The 27,084-nt window shown below is 36.9% G+C and overlaps 1 protein-coding gene across 2 annotated transcripts in view; it reads left to right on the forward strand.

The window, feature by feature from the left end:
* The first annotated feature begins 11,160 nt into the window (after positions 1 to 11,160).
* The window catches only part of CAPRIN1 (cell cycle associated protein 1), an 82,766-nt gene continuing 66,842 nt past the window's right edge, over positions 11,161 to 27,084 (forward strand). The window contains exon 1 of one of the 2 annotated variants that reach the window (XM_070935539.1): positions 11,161 to 11,185. The gene's annotated coding sequence lies outside the window, so the exon portion shown is untranslated. Of the gene's footprint in view, positions 11,186 to 13,995; positions 14,013 to 27,084 lie in introns of those variants that run through there. The other variant, XM_070935531.1, reaches the window with a different exon arrangement.

The following is a 27,084-nucleotide window of genomic DNA, read 5'->3' on the forward strand; positions in this document are numbered from 1 at the left end:
ATAGTTAATCTTGTCACCTAGGCTATTATTTTCCTATTGCATGAATAATGACATGTTTTGTTTGGCCAGAAAAGATTACAGATTGGAAGAGATGAGGCAAGGAAATATTATTAATTCTTCCACCCTTAGGGAAAAAATACTGCTGGGATTAAGGGCTTTTTATGGATGCATCTTTCAGGGAAAAAACAGTAACTGTTCAAATAAAACTGCTGAAACCTCCCATGGCATTTTAAAATACTTCATAGGACAAGCTTTGTAAATAAGAAATTTCTTCCTCTTTATGCTAGAATAATGTATTATTCTTTCAAGTTTCATAAGTAATTTCCTATTTCCGAGATAGGACTGTGACAGGTCATTCCCCTTTATATGTTAGTTTTCTGCTTGCAAAGATCTGTCTGTCTTTCTAATAGGATTGGACAGCCTTATGTTGAAATTCTAATTTAAGAATTATAATAAATAAAATACAAAAGTAATATCTTACAGCCAGAGAGGAGACAGTTTATTCAACAATTATGTAAACGTATGCACCATCCAATTCCCAAAACTCTGGGAAGTTAAAAATACAGGGCTAAAAACATAAATCACATAAATCCAATGTAAGAATAACCAAATAGCACATTGAAAAACAGCAACATCATCTTTGTAACATCTCGAAAAAAGATAGCATGAAAAGTCAAGAACAATCTGTAGAAATAAAAGTGTCTTCACAGCTTTGCAGAAAGCAGTCCCCAATAAAAGATGGACCAGATGTGATTTCAGGCATCAAATTGCTTTTTGATGCACACAGGTTGATGTATTATGGGAACACCAAATGGAGTCAAGAATTAGCCAAAACACACATTTATGGGGCTAAATTAACTTCAGTCACATTGAAGAAATAACTAAACCGTTTTATCAACTAAAACCTCCAAAAAGAAGAGGGCGGAGGTTAAAAAAGCAACCATTATAGAGTTTACTGGCTGGCAGCAGAAAACATCTCTACCACAAGGCTGTCTAATTGCCACCAATAATGAAGGAATATTAGGAATTTTGTAGACAGAAGGGATGAGGAGTCTGTATTCCAAAATGATGATTTTTGACACAGTTCATGTGATGCCATCATGCCACAAACATTGGTAAGATGATTTGATTGGTTTAGTGGTCAACTGGGTTAAATGCAGTGGTGGGTTTCAAAATTTTTTACTACTGGTTCTGTGGGTGTGGCTTGGTGGGCGTGGCATGGCTTGGTGGGCATGGCAGGGGAAGGATACTGTAAAATCTCCATTCCCTCCCCAATCCAGGGGAAGGTTACTGCAAAATCCCCATTTCCTCCCGATCAGCTGGGACTTGGGAGGTAGAGAATAGATGGTGGCGGGGCCAGTCACAACTTTTACTACCGGTTCTCTGAACTACTCAAAATTTCCACTACTGGTTCTCCAGAATTGGTCAGAACCTGCTGAAACCCACCTCTGGTTAAATGTGCTGTGAGAATAGGTTTGTGGGTAGTCTACTCCTGCGATTCCTGTTCCTTTCTTGAAGAGTTAGGGATGGTCTCATGTCCCCAAGAGATCTTAGCCTAATCATTTAGTTCAGGTGTTTGATTATTAAACTATCCTGGTGTAATATGCTTCAGGCTATTTGTCAACAAAGTGAATTTAACTGGCCATACAAACAAAAGGGGGAAATAATTATGAAGATAAGCTCTCTGTTAGAATCAGCTCATGAATATCTGTGGCTATAAACGTAAAAGAACAATAATTGAACCCAGATTTATTTGTGGACATTACAGAAGAGATCAGATGTGTTTGGGGTTCATATACATATTAATGCCTAATATTTTCTCAGACACAGTAACTAAAAGTTTCCACTTTATTTTTTATTTTATTTTTTTAATTTGATTTATATGCCGCCCTTCTCCGGAGACTCAGGGCGGCTTACAATGCGTTAAGCAATAGCCTTCATACTTTTGTATATTTATACAAAGTCAGCTTATTGCCCCCACAAACTGGGTCCTCATTTCACCTACCTTAGAAAGGATGAAAGGCTGAGTCAACCTTGAGCCTGGTGAGATTCGGACCTGCAGTAATTGCAGGCAGCTGTGTTAATAACAGGGTGCTTTAAACCACTGTACTACCAAGGCAGAAGGAAGGAGAAGAAGGAAGAATGAATGCAAACTAGGAGCTTGTAGAAAAAAATGCTATGATTTTTATTGATGATTAAATTATATTAACTACCACAGTCACTGATTGTCTCTATTCAGAGTTGAGACCAATCTGTTTTATCCACCTCCCCCAAGGCCAAATGAAATATACCATATTTTTCAGCCAGTACAGTACACCCTTGGATGCGTTTTGCTTTTTGCCATTTAGAACTGCTAGTTTATTCTAGTTAAAGAAAGACTTCTTATCTAAATGTGACTAATATAATATACATATCTAGTTATTTATATGATCTGCAATTAAAAATAGAGCAATTATTTGAAGTGAGGGGTGAACAATAATGGAAATAGGTTTGTAAGTATGCTAAGTATGTGATAAAGAGGCTGCCCAACTCCCTAAAATGCCAGTTTAAATTCCTTTTAAAACATTAAAATAAAATAGAACAACAATAACAAAAAAATCCCAAGGTGTCCAGGAAAAAACAGCACATAATAAAAATGATAGAGTTCTAAATAGGCTCAGAACTTACCCTAATCAAAAACCCGAGGGAACAGCCTATTTTCAAATATTTCTTGAACATCAACAGTGTGCAATCATGCAAATATCTGAAGGATGCTGCTTCAGAGGGCAGGTGTCACGACAGAGAAGGCACACTTCCTATGCCTGGTTAGAGAATGCACTGTAGATAAGATTTAATTGAAGGGATCTGAAATGTGTGGGCTCTGCACAACCTAGCAGATAGGTGATACTTCAAATAGTGAGTCTTATAAAGCCTTGAAGAGCTTTATAAGTAGTAACCCATATCATGAATTGCACCCAGAAGCCACTAGTAACCAGTGCAATTCATGGAGCATTGTATCATGTGGGTATACTCTTAAGATGCCCATTATAGTGTACAGTGCATTACAACTGTCCATACATGATGACTAAGGTCTCAGCTAACATGAGAAGAGGTGTGCATGTTCAATATAAAGTCTTCAGGGTAAGCACAGACTTATTTTGAATGTGCATAAACTCAACTTTAGATTCATACCACACCTTCATCATCTAAAACCTACAGCATATCATTGACAAGATTCTGATTTCTGGCTCCAATTTAATTTGATGGTCTTACTGCTTACGGTATTATCCTATGTTCCTTTTCTACAGAATTCCTAATACAGGTAGTCCTTAATTTACAACAGTTCATTTAATGACCGTTCAAAGTTACAATGGCACTGAAAAAGTGACATGGCCATTTTTCACATTTATGACCGTTGCAGCATCCCCATGGTCATGTGATTTACATTCGAATGCTTGACAACTGGTTCATATTTATGACGGCTGCAGTGTCCCGGGATCATGTGATCCCCTTTTGCAAACTTATAACATGCAAAGTCAATGGGGAAGCCATTTGATTAACTTAACAACTGTCGTGGTTCATTTAACAAATATGGCAAGAAATGTTGTAAAATGAGGCAAAAGTCACTTAATACATTTCTGACTTAGCAACATAAATTTTGGGCTCAATTGGTGTTGTAAGTTGAGGACTACCTGTAGATATATTTTTCTCATCAGCAAAAGTAGTGAGGAAAGGAGAAAAATAATACATGAAGGAGCCAAGCTGTTGTTAAACTTAAGTTTGGATGAGGAGCTACTGTTATGCACATTTTGTGTGTATATGTATGCATAGGTGCCATGGATGAACACAGTCCAGGTCATGACAATTCCAGATTCTAATTGTTACTGCAATAACAGGATAAGAAAAATGGCAGAGAAAGTATTCCCTTGTCCCTTTACAATGGTGCATTATTATAAGTGTATTAAAAATCATGTAGTTTATGTACAACAAAGATAAAACCCTAAAGAATTGTTTTCCTATGCTGGTTATAGCCTTAGCTAATATAACTTTGCAGTTACATTTTATACTGTGGGAAACAGCATTTCATGCATGCTTTCACCATGATATCTACACATCGGCATGGAAATTTGTATATCAAAGGTTATGTGCCCTTACATTTTAAATGTGGAAGAAATTTTCTCATTTCATGAAAAAGTAGACCCCTGAAAAACTGTATGTGTCTTATGTCCATTATATATTTATTTATGTACATTATACTAAATGTATTACTTCCAAACACTGAAATTTTGCAATTTAAAAAATATGTATGATTTATTAATTTTTAAGAGTGGAACATAAAGTAATAAAACTCTCCCTCCCCCTCTCTCTCTGTCTTTGTATGTGTATTTAAAGGGCAGGTTTTCCAATCAGCATTCGTAAATCCTATGGTTCAGAAGTATGGTTTGCTTTGTGATATTTGTAGTCTATCAGATTTGATCTCAAGGGGCTTGGTTGCTGATTGGATTTTTTTGTAAAGTTCAATCCATTTGTTCTAGGAATCTTTTATTTCCTTTATGATTGTTCCTTCTTGTTTGTGGTTGAAGCACAAGTATCATCTATGACACGGGTGTCAAACTTGCGGTGTCATGTTGCCATCATGTGACGTATCACAATGTTTTTTTCCCCTTTGCGGAACTGGAGTGGGTGTGGCCTGTGCATGATGCATACGGCCCACTGGCTGCCAGTTTGACACCCCTGAATTCTATGTGTAAACCAATTGATCTTTCTAGGGTTCCTCCTATTGTTCTGCTTGATAGCTGGGTCCCTGCAGTTCTTAAGGGATTGGTCCAAGATGTGACAAGTTGTTTTATTTTTCAGCTGGCTGCCACAGGACCCAAGACTGATTTGGGTGGTGAAAGATTGGCCCAAAGTTATCAAGCTGGATTCCATGCCTAAAGGAAGACAAAAACCCTGGGTTTCTCTGCTCCCAACCTTAACCACCACACCCACCGGTTCTTACCATAATCAATCAATGCAGCTTAAAAAAAATATAATTTAGATATAGAGCCAAAAAAAGAACATTGAAACAGTTGTGCTGGATTCTACAACAACATGCTAGAACAAACATACAATATACTCCTTTGCAAAGGCCACACCAGCTGCTCAAAGTCACCAAGAGCTGGCTGTGCCATTCTCTCCTTGCGGCCATCTACAATCTGCTACAAGAGAGGAGACCTATCTAAATTCCTCAGGCCTCCGTCCATTTCCAAGAGGCCACAGCTGTTTTCTTTCTCGTTTCCTTCCTGTTCTAAGCTCTCACTTCAAAAGCCAAGGCTTCCCTTGAGAACAATTGTTCGATTATATCTGTGTAAAACAGTTGATAATCTACTTCTTTGCTGTTAGATAAAGTGGAGTAAGTTTTAGGAGGGGGGAGGCATCATTTTGAGAAAAACCGATGCACATAGTGACCATTTGTTGAGAAGGAAAGAAAGAGGTTATCCCTGAACGATACTGACTGGCAATCCCAGCGGGCAATTTTACATGTTGTCTTGCCCAGAGGGTGAAATGACTCCTGTGCTTATTTATTAAAAAGGAGGTAGGCAGCAGGAACAAAACGGAGAGATAATGACTTCTGTGGCATGGAAGCATGCCTGGTGTGCAGCAAAACTCTTTAGAGTGTTTCCAGAATTGCAAGCACTGCAGTCTACTAATGGGTAGCATAAACTGTGGCATGGCTGTTGCAAAATGGGGGCAACTAGTTTTTTAAAAAAAATATGTTTAGCTCTTAACTGAGTTTAAGAGTAGGAAATTACACAATGGATGTTGAAATGCAGGCTGGGTGAAAAGTTGTCATTTGAGTAATGGATGCTTTATTTCCTGTTTTTGCTAAAAGCTGGAGCTCAGCATAATTAGTGAGTGAGAAAGCAGCCTTGGCAGCCAAACAAAAAAGCACATTTTGGGCTCCTGAGCCAATTAAAATTGTTTATGCAGTCTCTGAGCAATATTTTTCACTGAACAATTAGACTCCAAGTATTTATCATAATGAGGGAGGAGCTGTGATTATAAAGAACCCAATTTTGGGAAATGCAGAAGCTGAAGAATATATGGTAAAGTGTAACTATTTCCTTCAATATGTTCAGTAAATGGTAGAAAATATATTTACTAACAACATTTCGAGCCCTAAACCCAAATACTCAGTAATCAAGTGAAGATGAGTTATATATTAAGCATGTAAGAAACAGGCTGGAATTCTGGTACATCACAAGAATTCAGGACAGAAACACCCAGTAGTTTCTTCAAACTTCAAATTGTGTCCCTATGTTCTTTCCATTGTCAACAAGAATGCAGCCTATGCAACAATTGCAGTGTTGCACTAAAGAAAGTATGTATGGACATCCTTACATCCTTCCAAATTATTGATAATCCAAATTATCAGGTATTTACAATTTGCTCTACGGTGCATGATAGATCCCCGCAATCTTTCAAACCGTACTCAGAGAACATATTTGTGTTGATAGCGTAATGATAAATGATAAATGCTGCAATCATCCCCATGGTGGCAAATTTTCAATTGCTTCAGTAATGAATATGTCTTTAGATGCTAATTGAAGCATAAGACAACCATGCTCTAGAATCAAAGACAGAAGGAATCGTTTAGGCCTTTGAATCCAACTCCCTCCTCAGTATAGGAATACAGATGAAAGCATCCCCTATTGGATGGTTGTCCAATCTCTCTTTGAATACATCCAGTGAAGGGGTTTGCATTACGTCCTTTAGTCATTGGTCCCACTGTCAAACTGCTCTTATTTTAGCAAATATCTCTTACATTCATTTGATTGTCTGTGCCTGAAGACCATTTTCCACATTCTTCATCTTTCTTCAGGAACTCTTCGGGTACTTGAAAAGTGCTATCATACTCTCCTCTCCCCAGTCATCTGTGTAACATCATTTCAGTTATGTAAAGAGTTGCCAATATATTTATGCCTGCTCTTTTCAAGGCTGAGCGTACGCTATTCCTTCAATCTTTCTTCAGACTGCAGGATTTAGTTTCAAATCCCTGAATTATCTTTACTGTATCTCTCCACACCTGTTTTGATTTCATCTTTCTTAAAAATGTGGGACTCAGAACTTTACACAAGATTCAACATGTGGTCTAATGAATGCAGAACTTCTGTGATTACTTTCTGTAATTTATGTGCAAACTGTATTTCTGTCAATGCAGCCTAAAACTGAATGACTCATATTTATCTCCAACTTTTCACATATGCTACAGTATTACCAAGTCAAACATTCTCTATACTATACATGCACATGCACGTCTGTGCATGTGCATTTCTTTTTTTATAAATGAAGGCAATTGCATGTATTACTAATTTTTTATCTATCTTTTCAGCCAATTTTTCTAACCTCAATATAATTTTTTAATTTGTTTCTGTATTTTAGAATAGAAGCCATTTCATGTAAATTTTGTCATTAGCATTTTTTTATGCATCTCCCACTTCTTCAGGCATTAATGAACTATAAAGCTTTCAAGATGACTTCATGAAGACCTCACTTTAACTTGATCAGGAACCAATTGTTTCAAGCCAGGTGTATACTGATCACATTCATGACTTTTCCATGATCTAGTAAGGAAATTACCCCATTAAAAATAAAGGATTAATCTGACAGGTTTTGTTCTTGGAAAATTCATCTTCATTCCTAGTAATCATAACTTTTTTTTATAGTTTTTAGAAATGTCTAGATTTTTTCCATGATATGAAACTGGTGGAATACACTGGATTTTCTTTTTCCCCCTTTTTTTTGTTGAATATAATGAACATATGCCGTTCTCCCATTAACTGATATTTACCTATCCTATTTCCCCCAAAATAAGACATCCCCTGATAATAAGCACAATCAGGCTTCTGAGCGCATGGCAATAAGGCCAAGCGCTTATTTCAGGGTTCAAAAAAATATAAGATAGGGTCTTATTTTCGGAGAAACACGGTAGTCTCTAGGATTTCCCAAATATAATGGATAGAGGATCAAGTCAAAGGTCAGTCTACTATTATCAAGTTTCTTCATTACTTTAGGAAACAAATATATCTGTGCCTAATAAATTTATATATTTATATATACTTTATATATACCAAGGTCAGTACAATAGGTGTTCTCTGTTTATATTTTTATTAAACTCTATTTAAAATTCCCCAGATTTGGTTACTACTTTACACTATTTTACACATTTTATTTTACAATAGAATGAATTTCTTCTAAGACAAAACTGAGTCAAAACTGGAACAGTTTTGCTGAAGCCTTTTGAGTTCTTCCTAGCATATTTAAGTAAATCTAAGTTTTAGATTCCTGTTTTCTTCCTTGGTCATCTACTCAGTTTTCTTTCTTCTGTATGTATCCTTTTTGATTTGTATTGACATGGCCAATGACTGTAAACAGTATTTCTAACTAATACTTATCAGCAATAGCATTTTGGTAATATTAAATGTATTGTATGAATATTTTATTTTTAAAAGATTTATATAGCTGCCCATGTCACACAAATGACTGGGCATCCAAAAGATTGAAAGAAACAAATCCATCAAATATAATCTCCTGATGCCCAAGAATAAACTTTTAGCTTACCATTAGTAGCAACAGAGCTCATCTACCCCATGACCCAAATACCTGGGGAAACAGCCAGATTCTCAATGCCTTGCAAATTTATAATCTAATCTTTATAATTAGGGAGCCATCAAGTGAAAGTCTGAAAGGGGGAAACTAAAGCAAAAATAAAGCCATAATCTGAACTAAGTCACGCAGGCAACTATCAGCCCTGTGTGAATCCAAAGATTCTATATGGTGGCCCCTGAATGGAGTCTTCTAAAATTATGCATTGGGAAAATGTGAATTTATTAGAAAAGCATTGATTAACAGTGGTGCACTTTTCTGCTTAATGAGGGTAAATTAAATTTATTTATTTATTTATTTTATTAGGCTTATATGCCACCCTATCTCCAACAGACTCAGGGCAGCTCACAACAATAAAACCACAATCCATAATGCAAGTTAAAATGCCTAATTAAATCAGATACAATTAAAAACCCGTAAAAAACCCCATCAGTCCAGGTTAAACATCTGATAGCTCTCCTGTTTTACTTAAATATAACTCTCTTGAAATATTGAAAAACTCTGGGATCCCAAAGGTGCTTTTTCAAGAGGCAACTGAACTTTCTGATTTGTCTTTGAAGACGTTTCAATTCTCATCCAAGAAGCTTCTTCAGCTCTTCTTGGATGACAAGCGAAATGTCTTCAAAGAAAAACCAGAAACTCCAGTTGCCTCTTGAAAAAAGCACCTTTGGGACAACCATAACCTGAATGACTGAGAATCTCCATAGACAAAAACTCTGGGGGGAAAAAATTAGTTCCAACCCCTGTGTTATCTGGATGCTTAAGAAAAGAACTTTAATAGAAAACATAGGTCCCATTTTTAAAAGCTTGTGCTGTTGTGGTTGTAACATCTTATGACTATTTTTTTTAATTTATTTCTTTATTGAATTTATAAGGCTGCCTTTCTCATACTAATGACTCTAGGTGGCTATCAATATATAGAAACATAAAATAAAGCAAAATAAAAAATGTAACAAAACAATCATTGCAAACAATATACTGTAACAACAAAATTGGGACCAGACAATTCCAATCCAGAACTTTATGGCTCACTGACTTGAAGAAAGTCAGTGGATGTTCTCAAAATCTAGATGGGGAATCTAATCTCTTGATTTCTCTCTCTTGATCAGTATTTCTCTGCCTTTGTAATAAAGCTGTAAAAATGATATTAGGGAACCTTAATAAACGTCAGGAATATATACTATAGCTTTATGAATTACATTCTGTTTTTGCTATAATCAGGCATGAATAGTCTTTTTTCCTTTCTTTTCTAATTATTGTTTCTCACTCACTCCATAATAAAGTAAATGTATCTGCTTGTAATGACATATACCATGTAATGACATACTGTACTCTTGTTTAGTTTTCCATCTAAGCATTCATTCACTTCTCCAGAATATGGAGATTTCTTTTGTGGGGGTGGGGGTTCCTTTCTCCCTTCCCTTATATGTCTAGTGAAGACAGACCTGAACATAATCAGATTATGACATTTTTTTCACCATCAAAATTTTTCACATGTCTATAGAATTAAAAAAAAACATAACTTGGACATTTACCACACCGGAAACAATGGTGCCATTTTCATTAAATAAGGAGGAAATCTGAAGTGTCAGAATAACAGAATGACAGAATTGGAAGGGACTTTGGAGGTCTTCTAGTCCAACCCCCTGCCCAAGCAGGAGACCCTGTATCATTTCAGACAAATGGCTGTCTGGCCTCTTCTTAAAAATCCCCAGTGATGGAGCACCCATAGCTTCTGGAGGCTTTATCTCTGAATCATCTTCATCTATGTTTTTCCCTTTCAACACATAAGCTTCCTGGGATCAGGAGAAAAGGACATGGGATCCACAGGGGGATCCACCAGGTTCCCTATTGATGCATAAGGCCTGCTGACTTTGAGTAGCTGGCCTAAGATCTTTACCCTAACACCTATTGCTCACAGAGACCAAGATGCCTCCATGAATTTAACCTTCACATTTGTTTCTTTTATGTTTCTTTGAATTATAGCTTATGTTCTTTTATAAGTACAAGTTTTAGTCCCTTCTCTAGATAAGTCACCTTCCCTAGCCTCTTATGTGTTTCACATTCAAAATATTATCAAATATGAATTTCCATTAAGAGGCAAAGTATCAAATCAAGCCAATACATGCATAATTTTTATTTAACCCACTCTTAATTTTCCTTCACTTACTTTGGAGAATACTACACCTTTTATGTTGTTGCATATAATTTAATAGGACATTTTGTGCATACAATTGGTATCAGTCAACAAACTTAAATATTTCTAATTAACTGGTATGGTATGACTTATTGCAATCTCAGCCTTAGAAGAGGGAGGTATAAAAATCAGTTTTAGAAAGTAATAAATGAGTAACATGCATGCATGTAACTCTCCATAGCTTTGTGATGGAGAATCTGCATGATATACAATTGCTTCTGTGCTGACCTTTTCATTCATTTGGTAGTTTGTCTTTAGTTTTTTAATGTGACATTGCTTTTTTATGACTGCATGGCATATTTCATTTTCCAACAGGACTGTGATCTAGACTGCAGACAAAACTGTTACACATAACAGCACTAGGTAGGTACTGGTTTGCTTTGACATGTTCCTTGCCTTGAAGCTTTTCAGTGGAGAAAAAAGAAAAATATGTTTTTGTTATGCCTATTTTCTAAGGTAGGGGTTTTCAATTGGTTCTTCATTAAATTCCATTGCGAAAAGTACATTTATAATCTTGCTGAATGCCAAATTCAGAAGATAATATCACTGTAAACAGCCCTGCTCTAACTTGACAGGAACGTAAGTAGGAATTTCTCATATTACAAAGTTCATAGTTTATTTATGAAAAATTCTGTTTATATTGACACATCATCTCACTTGAGAATATGAGTAAATCCCATAATAGAAATATCCATCAGCCTTGAAGAGCAGTCAGATTGAAAAACTGTACTGGTAATGTTTTAAAAGTTTAAACTGCTGTAAAATTATAAAGATAAAAGTATTGCCCTGTTTAAGAATGGGTTAAAGCTAGAAAGCATATTAGGAAAAATGATATAAAATATTTGAATCACAAAAAAGTGGGTGAAGAATTTATTTCAGAAGGAACGAAAAAAAGAAATTGAGTTGTTTTGTGCATAACTTCTCAACTATATCCAAAGACTATACTGTCTGATCATTATGGCGGATATATTGGGTAGGACGTTAATCTATAGGGGGCTAAGTCTTTGATGTTGGGAATTTATGTCCTAAATGAAGATAAAACTGTATTTTATGAAGGATGTATTGATAAACTATTGAACTTTCTGTATGAAAATTGGCATCTCCTGGGAGATTGGGATATTTTCCTCATAAAAAGAACATCTGAAAAAAATACTAAAAGGCAAATTACCAATGGTTTTCTTTGATTTAATGGAAAATTTGAAGCTTGTTGATATTGAAGCATGGAGATATTAAAGAGGATGATTCAAAGGAATACATGTATACTTATTTTCTGAAAGACATAAATCTTTTTCAAGAAGAGATATGATTTGGATCTCTAAGACTTTGGCTACTAATGTTCATAAAGTGAAAAGATTACCAAAGACTTTCTCAGACCATAACTCAATGACCTCAACTTTTAAAGGGAAAAATAATTATTTCAGATGGAGATTGAATGAGATTTGTTGCAAAGGAAATGGTAGGGGAGCATTGCAAAAAGAAACTAAATTTTTTTTTTGAAAATAATCTTAATAAAGTCACAGAGAGAAGAACAGTTTGGGATGCAAGCGAAGCTTTTATAAGATGATGTAAATGGTTTCAAAAGAAAAAGCAAGAGAAAATACAAAGGATTTTGGGTGAGATTTTTAAAAAAGGAAGAGTTAAATAAGTCCCCATACAGGACAACTATCCATCAAATGAAGCTTTTACAAAGGCAATTATTTATATTAACAATGAGAAAGATGGAAATAAAGATGAATTATGCAAAACAAATAAAATTTGAATTTGCAAATGAACTAGGGAAATGTTTGGCATATAAATTGCAGAAAGAAAAAGAAAAGAAAGTGAACCTAAAGTGACAGGAAGGAAATACTGTAATAACAGATAATGAAAATATATAACAAGTGTTTCACCAATATTATTCTACTTTATAGAAAGGTCAAGAAAGTTCCTTGGAAAAAGGGATGAATATTTTCATAAACAGAATTTACTGACGATTACAGAGAATTAGAGACAAATTTTGAATGGATCTAACAATAGAAAGTTTGTATACTTATTAAAAGGACTAAAACAGGAAAGACAACTGGTCCAGATGGTCTGCTGGCCTCTTATTATAACTGTTTTGAGGATGAACTTTTATAACCTTTATAACCATTAAAATATATGATGAATGTTACAGAATGGAAAGATTCCTGAAAGCTAGAACGAGGCCTATATAGCATGAATACATAAAGAGACCCAGGACCTGACTTTAACAATAAATTATTGACCAACTTTGACTAATGACCATACGTTGTTTAAAATTATTTTGTCTGAAAGACTGAAAATAATTTTACAGGACTTTATTCATAAAGTTGAATAGGGGTTCCTACCTAAAAGACAATGATGAAATAATATTAGAAATGTACTGGATAGATTGATTTATGTGCACAGAAAGCATAAATAATTGTTAATGAAGAATTAACAAAACCTTGGGAGATTCAAAAAAGGATTTTTGAAAGTCTGGATTTAAAAATCTGGATTTAAAAAAAATATATATTTTTAGACATGCTTTGTTGAGAATGTGTCTATGCCTAAAAATTCCAAGAAGCACTTTACAAAAGTTCACTTTACAAAAGAGAAACAACAGCAAAAACAAGTGGTAAACATACTAGGAATTATTGGAGACTCATTAAAGGGAATATAAAATCAAAAGAAAAACTAATGGAAGAAGGACATAGTTGTTTTCCTATTTAAGGTTGTCAGAAGATTTAAAATGAATAAAAAGACTTACGGTATGCAGCAAAGTAAGGTATAATTTGAAATGCAATTTAGCAACATGTAATCGTTAAAATGTATATTTTTTGTTGAAATGTGAAGGGAAAAACAGGTTAAAAAATGTATGATAAAGAGGGCTAAAAATTGTGGTTATAATATAAGGATGAATCAATTGGAAAATATATAGTCAAAAGTGTTGAAATTTATATTACATTACATTTTCTGAAATTATCTAGAATGTATAAAGCAGTGGTGGGATTCTACCTGTTCGGACCGGTTTGGGTAAACTGTTAGCTCCGACTTTCACTCGTGAGCGAACTGGTTCGCCCCGAGTGGGCCTGCTTGCCTGCCCCTGCATTATACTCACCTATATTTCCATTTCCGAAGCCTGCTGATCAGCACGGCAGAGTGGATTGCCCTGCCTCATCTGTTTTCCTTGCTGGCAGCAATGCGGAAGGTGAGTTTTCTCCAAACTGCGCACATGCGTTCTTAGCGAACTGGTTGTTAAACCGGTAGGATCCTAGCAGGGGTGGGTTCTATTTACCTTTACTATCGGTTCGTAATGGGATCGCGCGTGCGCGCTCGCTTCGCTTGCATGCAGGCCTTACTTCTGTGCATGATGATTGCCAATGATGACATCCGGATGGTGGGCGGAGCCTCCCACCGGTTTTACTACCGGTTCTTGTGAACCAGTCCGAACCGGGGGCAACCAACCACTGGATCCCACCCCTGATATAAAGGCATTTCAAACGTGTATTGGTGTGAACTTTGCCAGGTGAACCAGACAGGAAACATAATGAGATAATTCTATTTTATAAGTTTACGTTAATAGAATCTGGCCAGTCTGAAACTACAGTTCTCCCCATTTTCTTTACACCCCAAGAAATTAGGGAGGGTTTCTTCTAAGCCTCTTGCCCAGGCCACTATCCAGCTGCAGACTATGCTGTCTCTTATCTGACCATTCCCTAGACACTTAGTAAACAGTGTCTCTTGGCCCCATCTTTCAAGGTCATTCCCAATACTATTACAGTTGGAAATGTGAACAACATGAAGGGACATTCATTTGCATAAAAAAATAAAATGATTTTGTGACTTATGGTTTTGATGATTAGAAAGAATAGGTTATAGAAAGAAGATGATTATGAGGTTATCTTAGAGAGAGAGAGAGAGAGAGATAGCTTGGATTAGAATTGTATGTATAACTGCCATCAGGAAGATCAAAAGCTGTTTCTTCATATATTGTTTTCTTCTTTTCTGTACTTGTTCCTTTTTTACCTCATATTTATTTGTTCTGTTCTGTTCTTTTTCTTTTTTTTCTTTTCCTTTTTCACATTTACTATATTTTTTCTTTGAATGTACAGTATTTCTATCATGCCTTAATATCTTTTTTTAACCTTCTTCGAACGGTCATATTCAGAAATGCGGTAATTTTTTGGATGCAATTCATAATGTTTGTTTGATTTTTGTACCTCGGCCCCCCTTTTCCATAGTAATGATAGTCATATGATTTTCCTTAAATACCAAGCCATCCACACGAAGAGTCCCATAACCAATTGGATTAAAGCACAGTTGCTTACTCACGATAGCCTTCCTGTGAGGACAAGCCCTGATGTGTTGTCTTTTGATAACACTGGCTCCTTTAGAGCAATAATGCTGATACAGCTTCCTGTCTAATCATAAAGCAATTACTGCACCTCTAGAGGGAAAACACTTTAAAACATCTGGGTTTATTTTAGACATCATAGCCTTTCCTTGCTGGCCTTAAGTGTCATTTTAAAAGTACCCTTTTAGAAAATGTGTGAAAACTATGAAGCAGTGGGTAATGGACATAGTATTTACCGCAGTGGTGGGTTGCTACCAATTCACCCCAGTTTGTGTGAACTGATAGCAGCAGTGGCGGGAGGCTCCGCCCACCTGCACAGACATAATCAAATATGCTTTGCACATGCGCAGAAGCGAGCAAACAGGTAGCAAAGGTAAGTGAAACCCACCACTGATTTACAGCATTTTGATAAAATAAGCCCTTCCAAAAAAGATGTAAGACTGATCAAATTTAATTGTAATTTTCATTTGGTCACATTACAGCAAGCTGAATTCTATTTTACAACCTGCTGGGGTAGAATCAGCTTCTACGGATGTTCATACTATGGAATAGACTCAAGACATCAATATGTGTTGCAGAGGGAATCTCTTTTTTAGAGTATGATCTATGTTCAAATGCTGAAAATGACAAGCGAAGTTAACCTTGACTTTTACTCAGGTGCCTCTTATTTGAAGTGAAAACTGGAAACTACATGGAAGACTCTCAAGTTCAGTATTTTTACAGATAAGATAATATTTCCATTTTATTTATTCTAAGACCGTGCTGTGCTCTTTTGGATTTGCTTTGAGCACTGTGATTTTTTTTTCAATAAAATTAACAAGGGGAAAAAAATAAACTGATATGTTTTCCCTTGGTCACTTTTATATCAGGACATTTCTTTAAACAAGAAGTTCTAATTATGCACAATTGAAAGCACTACTATATGCAACATAATCAAGTCTGCAAAAGGCAAAGTGCCCAAATAAATCTTCCTGTTACAGTCAAGTTCTCTTAAAAATATATTAAAATAAGTCTGAAGGACATGTCTAAAGCAGATAGAAAAAACAATGAAAAAAACCCTAAAACATTTAAGATTGTTAAAGAAATCTCTGTTATTGGTGTAAATTGTATGTAGAAAAATATAATAGAAATAATTGTTTATTGGGTTTATCAGTGTTATTTTTTCATTTTGAATAATATGGAGATTGCAGGGGGAAAAAAGATAGAAGCTATACAAGGAGTCTAAGAGCAATTCTATGGTCCTTGGGAATCTGCCTACATAATCATCACATTTTGTGGCTGTCTCCATTGGTGGAGGTCCATAATCAGATAAAGAGACCCATTATTGAGGCTTCTTTGCTAATACAACAGGAACTTCATTGTCATTGTTTAGCTACCTCACATGCTCCTCCATGATTAGGAAGAAAGAAAAAATGTTATTCCCTTATCATGCTCTAGAACTAGAAAGAAGCTACATTAGTCCTTATGGCTGCTATTATGAAAAGGAAATAAAGCCAGTTTGGTGCAGTAGTTGAAGGCATTGGATTAGAAAACTGGGAAACTGTAAATGCTAGTCCTGCATTAGGCACAAAACCATTTGGGTTGGTTACTTTCTCTGAGCCCTAGCAAGAAGACCATAGCAAACTACTTCTGAAAATCTTGCTAAGAAAGCTGCAGAGATTTGTCCTAGCAGTCACCATGGATCAAGGACCACAGGGAAGGGGAGGGGAATTCAAGGCCCCTTATCATCACCTTTTATTCTTGCTGGCATAACTCCAAGAAGGGCTTAGAACTGGATGTGGTGGTTCCTTCATCAGGTCCTTATCACTCAGCCTCTTTAGAACTGCTCTGAATTTTTGTCTTAGACAGTTTTTAATGATGTTCTTTTGTAATTTATTTATTCTAATTTATTGTATATTCATTTTAGTTACATGTTATCTATTAAATAAAAAAAATTATGACAATTTACTGAAGCAGAAGCTCAAAAGTAAGAAAGATAGCATGTAGATTTCCACAGATTGTTTTCCCATCTTCCCCTAAGATCAAAAAGTCATTCCTGATTTCTGGAACTGGTTCCATCAGCAGAATTGCCAGAGTTAACTCTATATTTTAATGTGCTATATATGATAGCACTAATAATAATTTTACAAGACACTTTTGGTAATTGATCAAACATTTATTTATCAAATGTATATAGCTTCCCATCTCACAAAAAGGTGACTTTAGATAGTGTACAATAATTAAGTAAAACAAATATATAAAAACAATCATGATTAAAAATACAAACAATCATTATTAAAATGCTTGTTAAAAAACAAACCCTGAACCCTTCAGATGGTGAACAAATCTGCATTTAGGAGAAAGAGTGGGGAACTTCTGCTCCAGAGTCGTAAACCCAACCACTGCAGATAAAACATGAAGTTCTGAGCTGTTTACTAGGGAAGGAGAGAATATCTGTATCATGATACAATGAGCAGCCCTGTATCACTGAAGCAGAACAGAGAAGGGAAATGACTCAATCATCAAAAGGTCCTCCTTCCTCAGGGAACTGTCTCTAATCAGTATTAGCCCCTTACAATAATACTATTTCAGAAGCTCTGCAAACCAGAGCACTACGTAGCCATGTAAACTGCTTCCTGGAATTGCCAAACAAAACAACATTCAGCAATTAATAGAATTTCACTATTAGCTGTTCTATGATAAAGCAAAATAAACTTTGCATGTTAATCATAGAGTCAATCTGACAGAAAGGCAGGTTTACCTTTCCTGTTTCTTATATTCTCTCTCTCTCTCTCTCTCTCTCTCTCTCTCTCTCTCTCTGTCTGTCATGCAAGCCTCTAAAAATCAGAGTTGCTTACATTTTGCTTGGCAAAACATGGCTCTGGAAATTGTTCTTGTTACCCTTGTAAAAGCTATTACAGTTTTCTCATGAGAGTTCCCTGATTAATCACTGCTTTACTAGATAGTTTGTAGGGCATGCCAAAGATCTAGAAAAATTCTACATTTTATACTTAATCAGAAAACTAGGCAATGCCAAAAGCTGGCAAAAGATTCTGCAGAATAAGGCAATGAGCATGCCATAGCTCTGGGACTGAGAATATCACTGAAAAGTGGTCCTTTATAATTAATGGTGATTAGCCACAGAAACAGATGTGCTGCACCTTTAAAACAAATGAGCTGTTTGTTCTTTAACCCAGAAGAAAATTATAGTATTGTAAAAAGAATGGATGCAGGCTTATACTCCCCCCCTTTTTTTTTTAACTTTTAACTTTTCTGTTAATTGGTACAGGTAAATGTCCCTACTGAGAAAGATGAACCACGCCTGCCCTGGAAGTTTTTTGTTTTTTTGCTGTGAATACAAAGCTCTGCTCAAATAATTGCTGTTCTGCTTGGAGGTTTATCAATATTAGCAATTACTTTTAATAACGCTGTTATGTAACTACAGTTTTCCTAGTGGAGGAAAGTTCCAATGGCAATGCTGCTATGATTTACCTTTTATTTTGAGGAGTGTCACTGAAGTCATCCGGAGCTTTTGTGACATTTACTGTATTTGGCAAATACACAACTGAAAGAGGAAGAGGCAAACTATATATACCATAGTTCAGTGGTGGGTTGCTACCAGTTTGCTCCAGTTTGGCAAAACCAGTAGCGGCAGCGGTAGAAGGCTCCGCCCATCCGCCCAGATGTCTCTGCACATGTGCAGAAGCGGCACGCGCATCTATGAGCGAACCAGTAGCAATGGGATTTGAAACCCACTACTGCCATAGTTAGGAAATGATACTTTCACTGCCCAATTTCAAATTTATTATGATGCTTGCATCAAGCATAGGTGCCACTCCTAACTTTCTAATCCACCCTCAGCCATAGGATTTGACTTTGTCTTAGGGCCAATCATCTTCCTCAGTCCATCTCACTGAAAAACTGAAGGAGAAAATGTTTTGCTTTAGATATTATTCTCCAAAAGAAGAATATATACTGTGACTTGAAAGCTCACGTAAACTCTGCATGTCTCATTCTCCACAAACCCTCCTCCATTTTTTTGCATTTATTTGAAAGAAGGAAGTTTAGGATGCTGTACTATTTCTCAAATTCTATTCCACAATTATGGAAAAACAGGAGACAAACAATCTTATTTTCAGGAATACATCTGTCATAAGAACCACAACCACTCCCTAAAAGAAAAATTCACATGGATTGTATCTATGCAGTAAATTGAGGTTTTAGTGTGGTGGTTTATCTGCTGTGCAACAGTCATGGGAGAATAGATATCCATCCTCCCATACCTCCAAAATTCTGGATAAGAAAACAGCAAAAGAAAGAGAAAAGGTAGTTGTGCTGGGAGTGGTTATTCTATGAATTATCCACTCACTATCAACCTTAACACACAAAGAAACATTTGCAATAAAATTAAGGGTTTTCACAAATGATAGCAACTGCAGTATATAAAGTAACTGTGTCATGTTGTTTTTCTTTTGCCAATCAAGCAAAATTTTGTATCATGTAGCTACAAAATGGATGATCCATAAATTTACTTCTGCAAAGATTTTGGACACTTAGGTCTCTTCCCATGGCCTCTTTCCCATGGTACTGAAGTTGCAAACTGTTTTAAATCTTTAGCCAAGCACTACAATATTCAATAATCACTTGATTTTAAAACTATCTTCATATTTTTTTTATTTTTTATTTTTATTTTATTTATTTTGTCGAGTACATATTAGGTAATATATATAAGTATAAGCATGACTTGAATACATAAAATGAATACAATTAAAGGAAACATTAGGACAGGGATGGTAGGACGCTGGTGCTCTTATACACACCCCTTACAGACCTCTTAGGAATGGGGTGAGGTCAACAGTAGACAGTCTTAGGTTAAAGTTTTAGGGGCTTTGGGATGAGACCACAGAGTCTGGTAGTGCATTCCAGGCATTAACAACTCTGTTACTGAAGTCATATTTTCTGCAATTGAGTTTGAAGCGATTCACTTTAAGTTTGTATCTATTGTGTGTTCCTGTATTGTTGTGGTTGAAGCTGAAGTAATCATTGATAAGTAGGACATTGTAGCAGATGATTTTATGAGCTATGCTTAAGTCATACTGAAGACGACGTAGTTCTAAATTTCTAAACACAGAATTTCAAGTCTGGTGGCATAAGGTATTTTGCTGTGAGTAGAGGAGTGGAGGACTCTTGTGAAAAATTTCTGGATGCGCTCAATTGTATTAATGTCCTATATGCAGTGCGGGTTCCAGACAGATGAGCTATATTTGAGAATTGATCTAGCAAATGTTTTGTATGCTCTGGTTAGTAGTGTAATATTACCAGAGAAGAAGCTACGAAAGATTAGGTTTACAACCCTTAATGTCTTTTTGGCGATGTTACAGTGGACTTTGGCACTTAGATAATTTGAAATGAGTACTCCAAGGTCCTTGACAGAGTGAGGGTCATCTACAAGGTCATGTCTACTTAGTTTGTATTTTGTGTTCTGATTCTTTTTGCCAATGTGTAATGAGCTGAAAATAATAGAAATTTAGCACATATTCTTTCTTTAGAAAACAAATATCAGTTTCCTATATATGGGATGAGGAATACCTGACTTGATAACATTATTTGCGAAAGAGAGCATGGAAAATGAAGGCTCTGAAATATGGCATCTTTAAAGAAATGTCAACAGGTGGAACTAGCACATCAACATTTTATTTGAAGCCTTCTTCTCTTGAAATCCAAATAGCTGGCCATACTAGATTTAAGTTACAGAAGGCAGATTCGAACTGAATATTAGAAAATAATTCCTAAGAGGAAATGCAGTTTGATAGTAGAAACAATTATTAAGAGGGATGGTGGGCCCCCTTTCACAGGAGATATTCATATAGACTCTAGACAGCCAATAATCTGGGATGCTTTAATTTGAATGCCATGAGGAAGTTATACCTGATGAACATGATCTCTATCTTTGTGTGGTTTGGAGATTCTGCAGTAGATATGCTGCATGATCAGCAACGATGTTGCCAAGTAGTCTAAAGGTTTCATGAATCCAATTATAATGTAATAAGAAGAAAAATAGGAATATAATAATAGGAATCTTAGGTGCAATCCCAAAACAACTGGAGCACCACTTGAACACCATTGGCATTGACAAAATCACCCTCAGTCAATTGCAAAAGCCAGCTTGGAAGAGTTTACAGCCTGCAATGATACTGTGAACACTATCAAGTATCGGCCTCTCCTGGGTTCTTGAGAAGGACTTGATAGGTTGTTTAAATTCAAAATCCAATCTAAACATCTGGCTGACTGTGCAACCAACCATAATAATAAAACATCCCAGAAAAAATGGGTTATCTTTATAATCACAGGAATTCCATTCACCCTATATGGATTTGAACAAGAAAGTGTGTTGTGTATATTTAGAGCAAACATTACTGATATGGGATGCATTAAGACATTATCTTACCTTCCAGTTTCCTGGTTTTAACTTGACATTTCTTTTTTTTTTTTAAAATCACATTTTTTCTTAGTTTCCGAAAAGAAGTTAATTGCTACTGTGATACTACAGTATTTTCTCCTTAATGAATTTGAATCTGCTTTCTTGATAGCCTATTTTACAAATGAAATTAACAGTGGTAAATGTGATAAATAAACAAATAATCATGGTTCTATTATAAAATGTACCATTTTTAAGGATTTACAACTCAAGCAAATCAGATGGTAGCTGCGACTAGGAAGTCTTTTGTACAGTTTTATGTGCCAGTTAGGACTATTCCTTGTCTAGAAACTTGCACATATTCGCTGTTGTCCTAGTCACCTGCTCCTTGGACTACTGTGTCCCATATGTGGCTGTCCTTGAGGAACAACTAAAAGCTATGGCTGTACCAAATGTGACAGCCCAGGCACTGATGGGTGTGTCTTGATTTACTTAAATGGCTCTACTTTGGGAGATATATATATATATAATATATATATATATAATATATATACCCGACATTGGGGTAGACCAGGTGCTTTGACAGAAAAGCACTTAATATTTGTGTGTGTGTGTGTGTGTTTGTATGTATGTGTGTATATCTATCTATCTATCTATCTATCTATCTATCTATCTATCTATCTATCTATCTATGTTTTCTTTTCTTTTTGTAGGCCTTTATGTGTATTTCTCTTTAGCCAGGTTCTTCTTACGTAAACCAATATTTTTATGCAGCCCTAGTTCAGTGAAATCCCAATCCACTAGTTTCTAGGCTTTTTTTTCCAGCAGCCAGCAAGCTCCCTGCTGCCCATTGGGAGACTAAGGAGACTAAGATAGATCTATTTCGGACTTATAAGCCCTCATCAGTTAGCCACACCTTCATCCCATGTATCCTCTCTGTAAAGGTACAGTATTTGTATTTGTACCTTTACAGGGAGGATACATGGGATGAAAGTGTGGCTAACTGATGAGGGCTTCTAAGTCCGAAATAGATCTATCTTAGTCTCCTTAGTCTCCCAATGGGCAGCAGGGGCTTGCTGGCTGCTGGAAAAAAAGCCTAGAAACTAGTGGATTGGGATTTCACTGAACTAGGGCTGCATAAAAATCTTGGTTTACGTAGGAAGAACCTGGCTAAAGAGAAATACACATAAAGGCCTACAAAAAGAAAAGAAAACAAATACTGTACCTTTACAGGGAGGATACATGGGATGAAGGTGTGGCTAACTGGTTGCCTGAGTTGTTACATCTTGATTAGCTTGATTAACAACACAGGCAATCAACCCGCTCAACAAAGCCAGCACCCCACACCTCCCCGACAGTATTTATAGAGAGACGGCAGCTCTGATCATGCTTTCCTCGCACAAGCACGAAGCCGAAAACACCAGCCTGAAGATGACGAGTGGGACCTCGTCAAAACGTCGCAAGATACTCTCAATCTTACACGGGAAAAGACCCAAATACACCAAAACTTGCATACCTCTATCCGTGAAAATCTACGAAAACAAATATATATATATATATGTGTGTGTGTGTGTGTGTGTGTGTGTGTGTGTGTGTCTGTGTGTTTTTCTTCTAGCCAGGTTTTCCCTACGTAGCCAAGGTTTTTTTGTAGCTCCAGCTCAGTAGAATCTCAACTACTCGGTTCTGGGCTTTTTTTCTTTTCTAACACCTAGCAAGCTCTCACTGCTAGGTGGGAGACCTAAATAGATCCATTTCTAGCTCGTTAGCTGTCATCAGTAGGCCACACCCATATCCTCCCTGTAAAGGCACAGTATCAATTTTCTTACTTCTTCGTAGGGTTTATGTGTGTTTTTCTTCTAGCCAGGTTTTCCCTACGTAGCCAAGGTTTTTTTGTAGCTCCAGCTCAGTAGAATCTCATCTACTCAGTTCTGGGCTTTTTTTCTTTTCTAACACCTAGCAAGCTCTCACTGCTAGGTGGGAGACCTAAATAGATCCATTTCTAGCTCGTTAGCTGTCATCAGTAGGCCAGACCCATATCCTCCCTGTAAAGGCTCAGTATCAATTTTCTTACAGTATCAATGTTCTCGGCTTCCAGGAGCACGAAGCCGAGAACACCAGCCTGAAGATGACGAATGAGACTTCGTCGAAACGTCGCCAAGACACTTCCAATTTTACGTGGGAGAAGACCCGAATAACCAAAGACCTACATACAGACACCCGCGAAAACCTGAGAAAACACACACACACACACACACACACACACACACACATATATATATACACACACATGTGTGTATGTGTGTATATATATACTGTCGTCCTGTCTATTTAACTTATATGCAGAGCACATCATGAAAAAGGCGGGCTAGATGAATCAAAGTTGGAAATAAGATTGCCGGGAGAAATATCAACAACCTAAGATATGCAGATGATACCACTCTGGCAGAAAGTGAAGAGGAACTAAAGAGCCTCTTGATACGGGTGAAGAAGGAGAGTGCAAAAGTTGTCTTGAAACTCAACATCAAGAAAACTAGGATCATGGCATCCAGCCCTCTCAATTCCTGACAAATAGATGGGGAAGAAATGGAGGTAGTGACAGATTTTATTTTCCTGGGCTCCAAGATCATTACAGATGGGGACTGCAGCCAAGAAATGAAAAGACGCTTGCTCCTGGGGAGGAAAGCTATGGCAAATCTAGACAGCTTTCTAAAAAGCAGAGACATCACCCTGCCAACAAAAGTGTGTATAGTCAAGGCTTGGTTTTCCCAGTTGCAATGTATGGCTGTGAAAGTTGGACCATAAGAAAGGCAGAGTGCCAAAGAATTGAGGCCTTTGAACTGTGGTGCTGGAGAAGACTCCTATGAGTCCCTTGGACTGCAAGGTGATCAAACTGTCATAGAGGAGATCAACCCTGACTGCTCTTTAGAAGGCCAGATCCTGAAGATGAAACTCAAATACTTTGGCCACCTAATGAGAAGGAAGGACTCACTGGAGAAGAGCCTAATACTGGAAAAGATTGAGGGCAAAAGAAGAACGGGATGACAGAGAATGAGGTGGCTGGATGGAGTCACTGAAGCAGTAGGCGTGAGCTTAAATGGACTCCAGAGGATAGTAGAGAACAGGAAGGCCTGGAGGAACATTGTCCAGTTCCTCAGATAACCTGGACCGATGCCATGAAGGGCTTTAAAAGTCATAACCAACATTGTAAATTGGACCTGGAAGCAAATTGGCAACCAATGCAGCTCATGGAACAGTGGTGTAACATGGGATACCCTAAGGGCCCCATAAAGTGTCCTAACAACTGTGTTCTTCACCAGCTGTAACTCCTGGATGTTCTTTGAGGATAGTCTCATGTAAATTGCATTGCAATAGTCCAAGCAAGAGATGACCAGGTCACCAGGACTTGAGTGATCAGGAGAAGTTTAAGATTGGCTCAAGATCTGTTTATCTGAGAGACTGTTCCTCCTCTGTTCTTCGGCCCATCCAACCAAACCAAACCAAACCAAGCCAAGCCAAGCCAAGCCAAGCCAAGCCAAGCCAAGCCAAGCCAAGCCAAGCCAAGCCAAGCCAAGCCAAGCCAAACCAAACCAAACCAAACCAAACCAAACCAAACCAAACCAAACCAAACGGAATCCAGGTCCCATCCTTATAGCATCTTTCCCTGATGGAGTCTCAGAATCCAGGGTTTTCAGATGTCATCTCAACTATCTGGAACTCCTTCCTAGCTGAGTTTTGGTCAGCTCCATTCTCTTAGACTTTAGGAATATTATGAAGATCTACTTTGCATCTCTTGCATAGGAAGAGGTTGTAACTGAAGGTTGTTAGTTGAAGGTGGAGTTTGTGGATGGATTGGATACCATTTTTGGTTATATTTTTGCTTCTTTTATTTTTGTATTGTTTGGGGCTTGGTGATCATTTTGATATTTTGATATCTTAGTCACCCAGGGTCTTCAGAAATGGGTGGCATTCAGAGAAAGTAAATAAATAAAAGTGCACATATCATAGAAAGTTACTGTGCCAAATGAAAACTATTATTTTTAGAAACAAATGAGCCTCTTAACTAAACCCAGATAGGATTCTCTCCACCCTCTCACTCTCCAAATGAGCTTGATAAGTTTCCATCTTGATATAACAGCAAAAAAAAAAAAACAAAAAAAAAACCTGCAAATACCCAGAATAATAATAAGGAAGCAGCTCCACCCTTAAAGCTTTCCTGCTGTTCAACAAAGCTGCTTTTAATATACTAGTCAGACTTTCAGGCTATATATAGCTACAATATATAAAAATGCAAAAGAAAGCTGTCACATTTTTAAGATCATGAATTGATTTTATCATTTAAACACTGGTGCCACCCAGAGGACACACAAAAATTGTTTTGATCAAGAACGAAAAGAATCAAGTTCCTTTCTTTTGATTAATAAGATAGAACAGTATCCTTAGGATTCTAAATAGATCATAGAACTTTATTTAACAATGAAAGGCACAAAAAATACATACATATGTACATACATGCATGCATGCATACATACATTTGCATAAACAGAGGGATAGAATCAAGATCACGTGAAATGTTAATACCACTTTATAACTCCTAGTGCTGCATAAAGGGGTGAGCTCCCGTTACTTGTCCCAGATTCTGCCAACCTAGCAGTTCAAAAGCACGTAAAAAATGCAAGTACAAAAATAGGGACCACCTTTGGTGGGAAGGTAACAGCGTTCCGTGCACTGTTTAGTCATGCCAGCCACATGACCACGGAGACTTCTTCAGACAGCGCTGGCCAGGGGTGAAATGCTCCCGGTTCGGACTGGATCACCTGATCCAGTAGCGATGGAGGTGGGTGGTTCGGAGAACCGGTAGCAAAAATCCCTGCCCCCCCCCATGTCCAGCTGAGCCGCGCAATCATCAGAGGCTTTTTAAAAAAAAATTTAAAAGCATTTTTTCTACAACCTCTTCGGCCAAAAAAATGCTTTTAAAAGTAAAAAAAAAAAAGCCTCTGATGATCGCGTGTCTCATCTGGGATCGTCAAATGCTTTTAAAAACATTTTTTCTACAACCTCTTCAGGTTTTAAAAGCCTCTGATGATCCAAGCTGAGTTGCCTGATCGGCAGAGGCTTTTTTTTAAAAGCCTCTGACGATCCAAGCTGAGTTGCCTGGTCGGCAGAGGCTTTTTTTCTTTTAAAAGCCTCTGGCGATCCAAGCTGAGTTGCCTGATCGGCAGAGGCTTTTTTTCTTTTAAAAGCCTCTGATGATCCCAGTTGATTTGCCTGATCGGAAGAGGCTTTTAAAAGAAAAAAAAGCCTCTGCCGATCAGGCAACTCAGCTGGGATCGTCAGAGCCTTTTGAAAGCATTTTTTTACAACCTTTTCGCCAAAGAGGTTGTAGAAAAAATGGTTTTAAAAGTAAAAAAAAAAAGAAATTGGCCACGCCCACCCAGTCACATTACGCCCCCACCAAGCCACGCCCACAGAACTGGTAGTAACAAATTTTAGATTTCACCACTGGTGCTGGCTCTTTGGCTTTGAAACGGA

Source organism: Pituophis catenifer, unplaced genomic scaffold (genome assembly GCF_029215685.1).
Source record: "Pituophis catenifer annectens isolate HBS135680 unplaced genomic scaffold, rPitCat1.0.hap2 SCAF_1, whole genome shotgun sequence".
NCBI classification, from domain to species: Eukaryota; Metazoa; Chordata; class Lepidosauria; order Squamata; family Colubridae; genus Pituophis; species Pituophis catenifer.